The 15,679-nt window shown below is 40.8% G+C and overlaps 1 protein-coding gene across 14 annotated transcripts in view; it reads right to left on the minus strand.

Annotated features, from left to right (window-relative positions):
- The window catches only part of arsa (arylsulfatase A), an 87,243-nt gene that overhangs the window by 46,428 nt on the left and 25,136 nt on the right, over positions 1-15,679 (minus strand). For 6 of the 14 annotated variants that reach the window (XR_011348067.1, XR_011348069.1, XR_011348074.1 and 3 more), the window contains exon 9: positions 6,042-6,214. The exons of 2 other annotated variants lie outside the window; for them this stretch is intronic. The gene's annotated coding sequence lies outside the window, so the exon portion shown is untranslated. Of the gene's footprint in view, positions 1-4,095; positions 4,322-6,041; positions 6,215-10,138; positions 10,234-10,790; positions 10,853-15,679 lie in introns of all 14 variants that reach the window. 6 more of the 14 variants (XR_011348064.1, XR_011348068.1, XR_011348065.1 and 3 more) reach the window with 6 other exon arrangements.

Consider the following 15,679-nt stretch of genomic DNA (forward strand, 5'->3'; position numbering starts at 1 on the left):
AATCAATAAAAACTCTGCTTTCGAATCCAGGGTTTATACAGATGCCTGTTTGTTTTTAGTCACAAGGTGCCTGACCTTCTTTGAGTTTAAACTTGGTATCTATTTCTAGAATAGAATAACTCAAGTTGGAACAAAAGTACCTGTTCACATCTGAATCAGGTATTACTTTACTCATTTGAGTGACTGGCTGAGTTACTGGCCAGTGGGATCAGTCTTTTAGGAACTGATTTTTTTAAAAAAAACCTTTGTTTTGCACACTATCCAGGCAAGCCAACCCATACTGAACTACGAGTAGTGCAAAAATAAAACAAGTAAATAAACAAAAGTGTATGGCCGTGTTACATGTCTGATAACAGCAGGAAAGAAACTGCCTATGAATCCATTATTTACAGAATTATTATTTTTAATCATTAAACTTACCTTTGTGTCTGATATATAACAAAGTTCTTTGATACCTCACTAACAATTTAAGTTGGTCATCAAAGGTGTAGTGGGACAAGAGCCTAATGTGGGCAAATGGGATTAGCATAGATAGGCTTCATAGTGAGCAGGATAAAGGGTCCTAACCCGTAATATTCACTGACCATTCTACTCATGGATGTTGTCTGTTCCACTGAGTTCCTCCAGAAGCTAATTGTTTGCTCAGGATTCCAGCACCTGGAGGTTTTACGGTTTGTAGTTTATATGCTGTATAAATCTTGACTATGAAGAACTCCCCTGTTTTCTGACCACTGCCCAAGCAACTCAACAATTTGTATGAGAAGTCAGACGGTGTTTGTTCAATCAGCTATCAAATTGAATCCATAATTTTTAAGGAAATAATGTCTAATGTACTCAATCAGCATCTTTTGTGCAGGAGCATAGTGAAAGTTCACTTTTGTTTAAATGCACAAATGATGTATATTCTGACCGAAGGAGGGGTGGAGGATGGTGAGGAGTGAAAGAGGGAATGGACAGAACCTGTTGAATTGAACAAGCCCAATAATTTAACAGGCATGAACCCCATTTTTAAAATCAACAATTGGTTATAGAGGGTAATTGCTGAAGAGAACGCTTATAAATTGACAAATCTGCTGCTTTATCATCAATGAAAATATTGCAAGTACCTCAAAAGGTACCACTTAGCTGTGACAGGGGTTCCTGCTGTGATCGGGGTGATTCTTAATGCTGCATGAATCATGAATTGATTGCTGAATTCCTTCAATTCCACGATCCGGCAGCGAGGTGTGGTACACTGGCTTACATTCAGCAGATCTTTCAGCAATTGTTCGATGGCTGATGTCCATGAAATCATTTCTACCTTTTATTAAGATCACACCTTAATGATCCTGAGCGTACAAAAGAGGATTCGTCCTTCCTTACTATTGGGTAATATCATCAAAGGTTAAAATAAAGTGATTGCTTTAAAGAGGTTAATAGACAAATCCCAGTGGCCCTGTAACTGATTGAATTTCTGGACTAGATCATTTAGTGAGAGTTGTTTCCAGGGGAAGCTCCCTTCTTGAAAAGTTTCTTTTCAATTCCATTAGATACTAAGAAATAAGAAAGCAAATAATTCTTCATAAAGGAAGTTCTAATTAGATCTAAGATTGCCTTGTTCAGTCCAATACCTTTGCTCATGTAAAATATTTAAGTAGAAATAAATATGATTGCTTTTATCCTGTGTGATATGTTCCATTTCCGGTCAGTAGGCTATATACGTAAAGAGTTTGTCTGTTCTCCCTGTGTCTCTGTGGGTTTTCCCTGGGTGGTCTGGTTTGATCCCACCCTCCAAAACGTACAGGGTTGTAGGTTAATTTGGGTGTAACTGGGTGGCACGGGTTTAAATGGCTGGAATCAGCATCATGGTGGATAGCTATTTTTATTCTGAGTAGGAAATAAATGAACTGATTTTAGTCATTGTAGGTGCAAACTATTGAATAGGTGGTACTTTTTAGAAAAATAAAGCTTTAGAGAAGAGCTGAAGATTATACAAGGGCTTGATAGAGTAAATGGTCACTGGCACTAATTTTGAGTTTCTTTAGGATTACAAGGTTTCAAATCACATTGCAGCTAGCTCTAAACTTGGGGAAAGAGCTGAATTCCAGAGGTGAGGAGACAGTGACTGGCATTCTTGAAACCAGGGCAGCATTGGATCAAATGTGGCGTCGAGGGGCAGTGGGTGTGGCTGAAATCAGTGGGTGCCATAAAATGACCTTCTCTGACAGGAGTCATCTCATCACAAGGAGGCTATTGGCTATTGGTGGTGTGAGGTCAATCATCTCACCTCCAGGACATTTTTTTCAAGTGCATTGCAGGGTAGTGTTCTAGCCAAACAACTTCCTCAATTATCTAAAGTGGAGATATTTTCAGGTGATTTCACAGTGTTTAATTCTAAATACAATTCCCCAGAAAGTGAAAAATGTTGTGCCCACAAGCTGCAAGTTGGTCATTGTGAAGGTGAATGGCAGTCATCTGTGCATGACACTGAATGTAGTGTTACACTATGAATCAAAGTGAATACCATATATGCTGAGATACAAGATAAATCAGTAGAAGACATCACCTGAACTTTCACCTAAAATATAGGTTTTGTATTATAAGACTACTCCAAGTCTGACATATTGCTGACCAGTGGTGAGACGCTGCTAGTCACATTTAATATAATTCACAATATATCAAAAGCAAATAACCCAGTAAAGGTTTACATTTTATTGATATATTTTAAAATTAACTACCATTGGTTCCTTTAAATGGCCACTTAAAGCCTGTACAGAACTGACGGTAGTCAAACTCGCCATATGGACTCTGCATGGGAGCACTGAGACTGTTAATTTCAGATTTTACACGTGTCGTGGGGAAGCGTTGTGACTTCGCTGTTAAGGTCTGTATTTTATACTTGCTGTGTAAGCGACCCCACCCCCCACCATTTAGGGGTGACATTTTTAAAGTTCAAAGACCGCCTTAATCACCGGCATTTAAGGTATGCAGCTGAGTAGCAGAAAGTACCTGAACTTAAACTGGCAGAGGTACACTGAAAAGTACTGAAGTTGTGAGAGCTGCTAGATGTTATAGTGATACATGAAAGAAGAATACTGTTTAGCAGCTAGAGTTGGCTCAGGCTCAATCACGATAGGAAGAGACTGGCTATAAAAGACATTCTCCTGGATTGCAGAACCAAGCATCATGCAGAGATAGGTGAAGCTGGAGCAACACAGGAGGTGCTGAGGATACATTGAGAAGTTTCCAAAGATGAGTTGGGTAGATTGAAGGATATCTAGATCAAGAATCAAGTTGATCCCAATGGTTTCGAATCTAGGTCGGAACCTTTATGCAATGAAATCAAAATTGAAAGAAGAAACTGAATCTAATGGAGCCATTAATGTACTCCGAATAAACAGCACTGATTATATCAATGACATGATTAAGTTTGTTGTTGAGGAGTCTAATGATGGAGGGGTTGCAGCTGTTCCTGAACCTGGTAGTTTGAGTCTTGAGACATTTCCTGATGACAGCAGTAAGAAGAGCATGTACTGGGTGGTGTGGATCCTGGATGATTGCTGCTATTCTCCGATGGCAGCATTCCCTGTAGATGTTCTTGATGATGAGGAGGATTTTGCCTGTGATATCCTGGGCTACATCTATTACCCTTTGGAAGGCTTTATGCTCAGGGGTATTGGTGTCCCCAACTGTGATGCAGCCGGTCAGCATTCTTCCCACCACACATCTATAGAAATTTCCCAGGGTTTCTGATGCCATACCAAACTTCTGCAAACTCGTAAGGAAGTAGAGGTGCTGACGTGCTTTCTTCACAATGCCATCAGTGTTGGGCCCAAGAAAGATCCTTCTGAGAGAGTGACTCCCAAGAACTTAAATTCGCACACCCTCTCCATTTCCAATTCCCCAATGATCACTGGATCATACACCCCTGGTTTTCCCTTCCTGAAGTCAACAATCAGTTCTTTGGTTTTGGTGAATTTGAGTGCAAGATTGTTGTTGATGCACCATTCAGCCAAGTTTTCAATCTCCCTCCTATAGGCTGACTCATCACTTTTTTAAATACAACCCATTACCAAGGTATTGTCAGTAAATTTGTAGATGGTGTTATTGTCTTACCAAGTCTCACAGTCACAGGTGTAAAGCGAGTAGAGCAGGGGGCTAAGAACTCAGCCTTGTGGTGCTCCGGTGCAGATGGAGATGGTGGAGAAGAAGTTATTACCAATCCTCATTGATTGTGGTCTTGAGATGAGGAAATCCATGATCTAATTACACAGTGGATCTGTAGTGCGTCGGTCTTGGCCACCTCTTGATTACTGACCACATCATGGAGCTCCTCAAGCGCCTGTTTGTAATCAGTATTGGGAGGAATATAAACTTTGGTGAGAATCACTGAAGAGAACTCTCAGGGTAGATAGAAAGGTCTGCATTCAATCAAGATTTGTTCTAAGGCAGTAGAGCAGGAGGTCGTCATAACTCAAATGCCCGTGCAACACCCAGTATTAATGAAAAAAATAAAATAGTGACTGAGGAGAGGGGGATTGAGGGAGGATGAAACAAAGAAGAGAATGATCAAGAGTTAACTAGGAAAGGAGAGGCAGAGGGTCCAATGAAGAGGATGCAGTCAAGAATACTTGTATTTGTGTGAATACAAGTATGCATGGTTTGATAAATCTGGATGTGGTTTGTGGTATTTGTCCGTGTTTATAAATGCACGTGGCTAAGTACTTTGAGCAGAGCTTTATTGCCAAATTTCTTGGACCTCCTCACAACTTAATCAAAATCTCACTTTGTAAAGACAATGGTGGCCGACGTGCAATAATTATGTCACATGAGAAGAAATCAACACAGGCATTTTCCCCTTTTAAAATGGAGATGAAAAAACAGATTATCCTCCGTTCTAAAGTAACACTATGACTGATGCTGCAAGTACCCATTGAGGAAGCTGCAGGGACAAAAATCATTCACTAATACCATGGTTGGTTGCTAATAGAATTTGCAGGAATATCAAGCTCTGTGACATAGTACATCTTTCAACTTGTCCAGGAATGTTTCCTTGAGGCACAGAGCGGGTTAATAAAAATACGCTCAGTATTATTATATAGCAGGAGTTACACCCTGTAACATACAGTCATATGTATGCAAGAGTATTATAACCAAATAGTAAATGATGGCCTAGGCATTCTCATTCTGATGGTTGGTGGTTAAATGATATAAAGGTTGCTAGTATTAATTGTTATGTTTCTATATTCTATCCAGAGATTGAATGAGGAACCAAAAATGAACTTATGCTGAGTGCTAGTTAATATTATTCTCAGTTCCCATAAATTACACTGTCACCCACAGGTAAGGTTTAATTGTGTGAAAGTAATATTTAAAACAGTTGTGGGTCGCACACCGTCCTCCCGCCTTTCAACCTAAGCTGGAGATTTTCCTTCTCAGATGTTCAGCATTACACTTCCTCCACCCTGCTTCATGAAATGCTCACTGATAGGATGCTTTGGAGAAGGGTGGGGAGGGGGCTTGTTGTTAACAATGTCAAATTAGCTCAGTCGACTCTGTCCCAACTAACACTGCCAGGGTTGGTGCAGGAAGGTTGGAGGCAAAGTAAAGCTCCTACCATGTCCTACCAATGAGTCCCAAGTTAGGGAACAACAGGTTAGATACACAGCAAACTTCCGTATACATTGTCCAACCAAATATTTTCAGCACATATACATAATGGAATTATCTATAAAGCTTGTCCTGTTATTGTTCCATCAAAATCCTCCTGGTAGTACATGGGGAAAATGCTGAACAAAAGTTCTATCTGCACTGTCCCATTGATATTTCATCATTGTTATCACACAGAACTCCTCCTGTTGCACCCACATTAAGATGATCATTTCCCATATCAGACTGTTTTGTGACCTCTCTGCATAAGACTGGGAGTTTAAGGCTCACAGTTCCTTCATTATCATGTACATAAATACCAAAAGTGACAATTGTTTGCCCTGTAAGCAAGCACACAGAGGTGCTACTAGTCCAGTGCCTCTACCAAGAGAAAGTGAAACAAAATAGCATACCCTCAGAGACATTGATTATCCGTGGATCCCACCACCTCCTTCAACAGCACTGCCTCCTGCACTCCTGTAACCTCCATAGCTGCAAGACTTCTTGTCCATTTCAGTGGTCAACCTGTGCTCCAGGTATCAAAGTCCTTGGCTCCTGGTTCCGAATGCCTGATATAATTAGGAAACTGGCAATGTAAAAAAAAAAGATCTTTTAACTCAATCTCTCCAGTGCCAGTAACATCCTTGTGAATCTTGTCTTTACCCTCTCCAGCTTAATGACATCCTTCCTACAGCTGGACCAGAACTACTCACAACACTCCTCTTAAAGACTCGCTGCACCACTCAACAGTTTCCAAATGATATAATTGCTAATGTGGAGAATGGCCACAGGGTAATCCTGCACTCTCACTTACCCCTTCAGCCTTTCCTGAATGTAACCTGACTACCTGCTGCCTGCTCTTGAGGCCTATCCACCTCTCTAAAGCTCCTATCTATGATGCTCTCAGCATCATAGCTGCTGTTGATGCTCTCAGCCAGGTGCTGCAGCTAGACACACTTCCCACAGGTACAGGGTGATAAAATGCACATTGCGGCATTTATGGGTAACAAAAGAGTGAAGAAAATAATTGGGGGATTGAGGTTTAAGGGATTTACAAAATAGTAAGAGCAAGGAGTGAAATGAAAGTAGCTCAACCAGATATCTGAATTCCATGAAAATGGCGAACCCTTTAGGCGGGGGTGCCCAAACACTTTTGGGGAGGTTTGTGGACCACATACAGAAAAATATAAGGAATCATGGGCCAAACAATATTAAATTCTGCAGTTTTCAATCAATTACACTGCAAGAAAAATGGTGTTTTTAGACCAGAAAACCCCTGTGCCATCAAAAATTCATTTAAAATTAAATTTAGACATATAGCATGGTAACAGGCCCTTTTGGCCCATTAGCCCATGCTGCCCAATTAACCCACAAACCCAGTACAGATGGAATGGTGGGAGGAAACTGGAGCTCCTGGATGAAACCTACGCAGACACGGAGAGAACTTCTTACAGATGATGTAGGATTCAGACCCATTCCGATTCTGGCATTGTAGCAGTGTTGTGATAATCAGACCACCGCATGCCTGCAGAATTTTTCCATTAAAATAACAATACACTACTGAACAGTTTATTGATGTGCTCACATATTTCAGTAGGAATTTGTGTATCTGTTGCTCTTAATTTTAATTTAAATGAATACAATAAAACTCACTATGGCAGCAGCATCTGGTGATGAAACTAATAAGTGTAATGTACATAAGTGCAATTTATTGTTAGAGACTATGTTCTAATGGCCACTTAAAAATGGGCAATGGACTGCAGTTGATCCACAGGCTGTAGTTTGGCCACTCCTGCCTTTAAGAGTTCACTTATTGTCCTCCAGTCCCTGAATTTTACTGGTGTGTTTTCTCCCTATTACTGCAAGTTTGGTTCAGCAGTTGCTGGTTTCAGAATTGAGAACTTAAAACTGAAAACTCTTTGTTTCAGGTGAGACCACAGAAGTTTCACGACTTGAAGACTGTCATTGCACTTGTGGTTGGTACATGGGACTGGGTCTCAAGCTGCCATGGCCTTGTGAGAGTTTTAGAACGTTTGGGAATGAGTGAAGAGCAGGATAATTGCACTCAGAACATGAAAGCAAGTGATGAGTATCAGGAAGACTTTGGTGGAAGCATGAGAGGGAGTGAGCAGACAAACAGAATCAATATTGGGAATTTGAGGCTGAACTAAGAACTTGCAGATTATGGCACAGCATGTAGAAAGATTGGGTGAAGGTGATGTTAAGGACTCTGCCATAGAGTCAGAGGATGTGCTGATTGAGAATTCCATAGAATGCCAAAATTTAAAAATTATTAGAGAGCCGCACAATTAAGATACCTATCAGATTTTTATCAAACAAGGTAAAAGCCAGATTGGACTAGATTAGAACTAGATAAAATAGGGGAGAAGATACCTGAACATATATTATATAAATGGGATGAAAAATTGGTACAATGTAGGAATTCTCCAGTATTACATCATCTGCTCAATATTTGGAAGAAGATTCATGTTGAAAGGAATAAAACAAATTACCAATTACCAAAACTAAAACTGACGCAAAAATCAGCGAATCCCTTTTACAATAGATAACCTTTCCTTTAGAAAATGGGAGAAAAAAGGGATCAAAAGAATAGAAAATTGCTTTTCAGGAAATAAATTATTATCCTTTGAACAAATGAAGGATAAATATAATATAACTCACGATACAGTGTTGGCATACTACCAACTGAAATCCTACTTGAAGGACAAATTGGGAAGCAATTACTTACCAGAGGGAAGTAATTTTGAATATGTGATTACAGACACAATGATAATCAAAACATTTATAACAAATATGTATATTAAACTGCAAGAAAAGGAGAATGAGGAAACAAATGGTAAAACTAAACAAAAATGGGAACAAGATTTAAACATAAAGATAAAGAAGGAAACATGGGAGAAGTTATGCTCAGGAACTATGAGAAATACAATAAACACGAGGTTACGTATGATACAATATAACTGGATACACAGGCTATACATTACACCTCAAAAGTTAAATAAATGGGACCCAACAGTATCTGACAGATGTTTTCGCTGTAAAAAGGAAATGGGAACAACAATTCATGCAATCTGGACATGTGAAAAAGTGAAAAAATTTTGGAAAGATCTAAACCAGATATTAAATAAAATCACAAAAAGCAATATACCAAAAAACCCAGAGATCTTCCTCCTAAGTAACATAAAAAACAAAGAATTTGGACTTGATTTGGATGGTGCACAAAAAAGATTTGTTAGGATGGCCCTAGCTGTAGCAAAAAAATGTATTATGTCAGCCTGGAAATTAGAAGATAACTTGAGAATACAACAATGGTATATAGAAATGAATAAATGTATTCCATTAGAAAAAATAACATATAATTTAAGAAATAATATTACAATATTTGAACAAATATGGGAGCCATACATGAAACACAATAGAGAAAACCTACCGGGGACATCTACCACCTAAAATGACAGAAGGAGAAGGAAATGAAAAGAATTGACTCAGTGGAATTTCTTGTTTATTTTTATTGAGTGACAACATTGTTTGACGGGTTTAATGTATCTTAGATTCTGAACTTTAAATGAATGGGAGGGGAGGTAGGGAGGGTGGGATGGGAAGGGGGGGGAGAAAATGACACTGTATATATTTGAAAAGAAAAATGTATGTATCTTGATCAATGTGGTTTATAGTGTGAAAAATAAAAAATTTAAAAAAAAAGAGAATTCCATGGGGAAAGTCATCAAAAAACTCTCATCTCTGATGGAAAATGTGAGGGGTATAAATCTGATCAGCACCTTACTGTGTGCTGGACTATCCTGCTTCTGGCCAGTCAGCAGGTTTTTGAATAATAGATCACTAATCCATGAAGAACTTTATTATGATTAAAACACAACTCATAAAATAAAAGTTTATTTTATTTTATATCTTTATAATTTAAAATAATTTTAAAAGTTTAACTTATAATTAATTTAACCTTTTAAATTAATAAGGATGAATACAACTGAGTTTTCAACCTTAAATTAATCAATGTTAATCAATGAATGTAAAGCAGGGGTGGCCAAACTACAGCCCTTGAGCCAACTGCAGAGAGTTACCCATTAGAACATAATCTCTAACAATATATTGGACTGAATGTACATTGCACTTGTAAGTTTCAACAATAGATGCCACTGCCAATTTGAACAATAGGTTACCACTGCACTTCTTAGTTTCAAACTAGATGTTGCTACTGTAGTTTTAAAAAAGTTTTATTGAATTAATTTAATTAAAGAGCATCAGATACATATAAGTGAGCACTACTGTAATGTCAACAATTTAAATTTTTAAAAAATTTACACCTACAATACGGTAAAAAAGCCATTTCAGTCCACGAGCCTGTGCCGCTTTTTACACCCAATTGGACGTACAACCCCCAGTACGTTTTGAAGGGTGGAAGAAAACTGGAGCACCCAGAGGAAACACCCCCCTCAACCCCAGACTCAGGGAGAAATTACAATTTCCTTACTTTCAGCGAGGGATTCGAACTCCAGTCCCAGTCGCTGGTTCAGTAACAGCATTATGCTAACTGTGTGGAAGTTTTCAACATAAAATAACAAATAGCTGGGAATGAGATTAAAACCTTGAGTCAATTTAGGCAATTGAGATACTGTTTTTTTAAAATAACACCTGGTAGTGTGATTTGTTAGCTTAAGTGTGGAATATTGGATATTTAGAATTCAGACTAGGTTCTAATCAAGAGGTCTGGGTGCTTTATATTTGGAATTACAGTAATTTGTCATATGCAAATTTTGTTGGAAATGGAAAAAACAATTTTTGTAATGAGCAATTAGATATTAACCTGATAATCAATAGTGAAAAACTACAGATGTCAAAAATCTGAGATAAAAAAGAACAAAAATGCTGGAAGAAGTAAATAAAACAGCATCTGTGGAAGATCAACAGAGTTAATTTTTTCATGAAAAATCTTTGACCTGAAATGTTAATTTTGTTTAATGTTGCTGAGAAGTTCCAGCATTTTCTGTTTTTAAATCAGGTTTAGTGGTGTTGGTTTAGACCTTAATATTAGGTTGCCATGGCAAATGCTTTAGCTATCTTCAAAAGAGTGCCATTATGCTTTTTGTCCACATGAAAGGTCAATCAAGATCTGATTTGTATACCTCACTTGAAATGTTGACAGGTCAGGATTCCTTTGGTACTTCACCTGGAGAATCAACCATCACTGAAAATGAAACAAAGGAACTATGGCATACACTGAACATGAGGCCAGATTAAACTAAAAAAACTGCTGCTTGCATATATCCCTCTATTCCCTGCTATATATAAGCCTCTTAAATGCTACAGTTGTATCCATCAGTACCCCTGGAAGTTTATTGCAGGCACCTACCACTCTGCAAAATGCCTGCCCTGCATATCTCCATTAAATTCCCCCTCCCATCTTAAATCCTTGTCCTCTTATATGTGTTATTTTTACCCTAGGAAGAAACTGACTCATAATTGCATTCTCAAATGCAAGTGAACTGGAGTTTGTTGCAACTTGGAGAATCACAGGATGAGCTCCCAGCAAGAGTTAACCAGTTTGTATCATTGTGGGCACTTTGGGTTCTGTCTTTGAACCAAACGGACATTTACCTGGTTCAGAAGTTGTAACTTTGTCAGGCAAAAGGTAAATACCTAGTCCTTAAATAGGCACATCCAGTGCACTGATCTAATAAGCAATGTTTGCATGTAATATGTAGTGAAACACAGAAGATTACAGATGCTGTGATTGTAGTAAAAACACAGAAATGTTGGAGGAACTCAGCAGGTCCATAGCATCCATAGGAGTTAAAGATATATTACTGACATTTCAGGCCTGAGCCCTTCTTCAAAGGTATAGGCAAAAAGCAGGCAGGCATCTTTAAAAAAAAAGCAGGAAACATTGGTAATATATCTTTACCTCCTCTGGACACAACAAGACTAGTTGAGTTCCTGTAGCTTTTCTGTGTTTTTATTGCATGCAATATGTACCTTAGATGATCTTAGCACATCTCAAAGCTCTTGCACTCAATGAAGTGTTTTTTGGATACACTATGGCCAATGTGGATTCAGCAAGCTCCTAAAATAGCAAGTAGATAATCTCTTAGATGATCTGTTTTGGCCTTGTTCTTTGAAGGGTGAATAAAGGTCTTAACTTCAAGAGGAAGCTTGCCTGCTCCTTTTGAAAGAGTGTTGTGGAATCTTTTACATACATCTGAGGGGAGAAATGGGGGTTCAGTTTATCATCGCTGAAATATTATGCAAATTTATGATAAAATTCTTAATGTGGGATTTAACCATTTGATTCAAGGAGAAAAGTGATCCATTTAGGCCACAGGTAACACTTAGAGGACTAGATAACCCAAATACCAAGATATTTGATAAGCAGTGAGAGGTTCATTCCTAATGGAAATGACCTACTGGTCATATCTCTCACATTTTTCTACATTGAACTCCAGTTCAATATACTTTTTTAAAAAAAAATTATGCTTAGTGAAGAGAGAGATATTCATGATGTGGGGTGCTTTCCAAATTCCACCTGGCCTACCAAATAAAAAACAATTTGTGAATGTGGGCATTATCTCATACAGCTGGAATTTATTGCTCCATTCCTATTTTCTCTGATTGATTGATTTTCTTACATTTTTGCAGTCTACTCGATGAAGGTCCTCTGATCATACTGGGTCAGCAATTCCAGTGCTTGATCCAATGATCTTACAGGAAAATAGTGAGACCTTGTGGTGGATTGTGCAACTTAGTTCTCGAACTGTCGTTCAGAGTTTTGGGCTCTTGCGAGAGCAGGAGCCTGGTGCGTGATGGGGCCTAAGCATTGGAATGGCAGTGCGAGGCTGGATGGTTGCTTTTCCTCTCTCTGAGATGTCAGATCGGCTTGTGTTTTCGACCAACTTAAACTGTTGAATTATTAAACTTAATGTTTGAACCGAATTGTTAATCAATTAAACTCAGTGTTTGTACAACTCACAAATTACTAGAGTGGTGACCCACCCCAAAACAGCCTCTTTTGGATTGCAAAATGTTGGATCCTAATGTATGCTTGAGGATCTACAGAACACAGTTTCACTCAAACTGCCCACCTTCTGGACATCACAATCGCAAGTATGGTTTGAAGAAGCTGAAGCCCAATTCCACATACACCAGATAACTGCTGATGCCACTAAGTACTACTACGTGGTCAGTGCGCTAGACCAGGAAACCACCAGGCGCATCACCAACCACCAACTGACAACAAGTACAAAGGGATCAATACACTCCTCAAGCATACATTCAGTCTCTCTTGTAGTGACAGGGTGGCAAAGCTACTGCAAATGGATGGCTTAGGTGACTGAAAACCGTCTACGCTCATGAATGAAATGATCGCCCTGCTGGATGGACAAAGGACCTTCCTCCTCTTTGAACAGGTTTTCCTCGAGTAAATGCCTGAGGACATCCACCTGCTCCTCACGGATGACGCTTTCACGACAGCTGGAAGCCTGTACAGGTAAGCCAAACAGCAGGGGGAAGCAACCATCAACGGGTGATGGCTGTACCTTGACAGATGATATGGACGCCCCTAGCCTCCACGGAAAGGGCGGCAGTGATACCTGCCTTGAACAGCACCAGTAAGGACAAGAGATGGTACTACCACCAAAGATGGGGCTCCATGGCTGCCAATGCTGACCACCCTGCACACATCTGGGAAATGCCTTGGCTGGACGTTGGTAGAAGCAATGACAACGGCCAAAATAATTGACTCCTCTGCATCTTGGATCATCATTCGGGGAGGCATTTTCTCATTGACATGGGAGCAGAAGTCAATGTGTTGTCCCCCTAGAGCATTGACACTCATTCCAGAAAGAAGGGGCCTCCCCCGACCACTGCCAACAGCAGCAGCATCAGGAAATATGGGGTCCGCAAGATCCCACTCAACTTCAACTCTTGCCATTTCAAGTGGACCTTTAACATCGCCAACATCTCACAAATGTTCCTGGGCGCCAACTTTCTCCGGACGAAATCCATGCTGGTTGATTTTAAAGGACAACATCTCGTCAATTTCAAGACATTCAAATCGACTGCACCCCACCTTGGCTCAGTGACTTTCTCTGACAATGAGTATACCAGGATCCTAGTCGATTTCCCAGACATCATAACTTCCCAATTCACAACGACCAGCCCCAAGCATGGGGTGCAGCAACTTATCCCCATCACTGGACCGCCATTCCATGTACGCACATGTAGGCTCCCACAACACCCCCCCCCCCCCAACAGGCTCCAACTGGCCAAAAAATGAGTTCCGCAGAATGGAGGAAATGGGCATAGTGCGCCGCTCAGGTAGCTCATGGGCATCCCCACTTCACATCGTCCCCAAAATGTCTGGGGGCTGGAGTCCCTGTGGAGACTACTGCCATCTTAATAAAGTCAGAACAGTTGACCGGTATCCTGTCCCTCACATCTAGGACCATCAGATTCTGGTCCACCCAGATGACATCCTTAAGATGGCTCTCATCACCCCATTTGGGCTCTTTGAGTTCCTGTACATGCCTTTCAGCCTCAAGAACGCTGCCCAAGCTTTTCAAAGGCTATTGGACATGGTCAGCTGCAGGTTCAACTTCATGTTCATCTACCTCATTGACATCCTCATCACCAGCCACTCTCACTAGGAGGACCGCGCACATCTCCAACAGCTCTGCCAGAGGTTTGATGAGCATGGCCTGGAGATCAACCTTGTCAAGTGTCAGTTTGGCCTCACTTCCATCAAATTCCTCGGTCACCACATCAACCAGCATGGAGCGGTCTTGCTCCTGTCCAAGGTCGAGACCATTTGCAAGTTTCCCAGATCCTCTACTGTGAAGGGACTCCCAAGAGTTTATCGGCACGGTCAACGTCTATCACCGCTTCGTGCTAGCAGCAGCCAGGATAATGCAACCACTTTTCAAGATCCTGGCCAACAAGCTGAAAGAGCTCATTTGGGACGACGCTGCCATGACTACATTCGACAACACCAAGGAAGCGCTGGCAAAGGCAACAATGCTGGAACATCCATGGGCCAATGCACTAACCACCCTCATGGTCAACGCATCTGGCACAGCCGTGGGTGGAATGCTGAAGCAACTGATCAATGGTAGCTGGCAGCCCCATCGCCTTTCTCAGTCATTGCCTGAGACTCCCTAAACAGAAGTTCAGTGCTTTCAACCAGGTGCTCCTTGCTCTTTACCTCGCCGTCCAGCATTTCTGATACTTTCTTGAGAGCAGGAATTTCATGGCTTTCATGAACCACAAACCACTCATGTTGCCTTTGTCAAAGTATCTGATCCTTGGTCAGCCCGTAAGCAGTGCACTGCCCCAAAGGAGGACCTGGCAACTTTCTCAGCTGAGGTGGTGTATGACACCCAGTTACAGTCCCAGGGGCACCCTGGAAGCATGTGGACATCAAGAACCACCTATGACCATACTGATGCACCTCTGGGAGAAGGTGGGCACACTTTCTCCCATCCCAACATCCTGACATGGTCTCACAATCACATATGACCCACCCCACTCCCAGGGCTGCCGGTATGTTTTTCTTTGCCATACACCTCTGCAAAAACCATGAGGGGCCCTTCAGAGTACTGCAAAACGATGCCATGATTTTTGTCATTGACATGGGCAGCAGGCACAAGACTGTCTCCATGGACCGTCTCAAGCTGGCACACTTGGACATTGACCAACCAGTGCAGGTGATACAACCCTGCCGCAGAGGGCATCCACCATCATGACCAAACCCACCCTCAACTTAACAACCTAACTACCTCCAATACTCCGGTTCTGGGTTGGGGGTCATGTGGCAGAATGCACCACTTAGTTCTCCAGGAGAATGGCGCATGATGGGGTCCAAGCAGAGGACTGGCAGCGCAAGGCTGGGCAGATTCTTTTCCTTTCTCTGAGTTGGCAGGGCAGCTCGCATTATCGAACGTGGATAACAACAACCAAACTGAACGGTTGAATTATTAAATTTAATGTTTGAACCAAATTGTTAAACAATTAAACTTAGTGT

The sequence above is a fragment of the Narcine bancroftii genome, chromosome 13 (assembly GCF_036971445.1).
Source record: "Narcine bancroftii isolate sNarBan1 chromosome 13, sNarBan1.hap1, whole genome shotgun sequence".
Lineage (NCBI taxonomy): Eukaryota > Metazoa > Chordata > Chondrichthyes > Torpediniformes > Narcinidae > Narcine > Narcine bancroftii.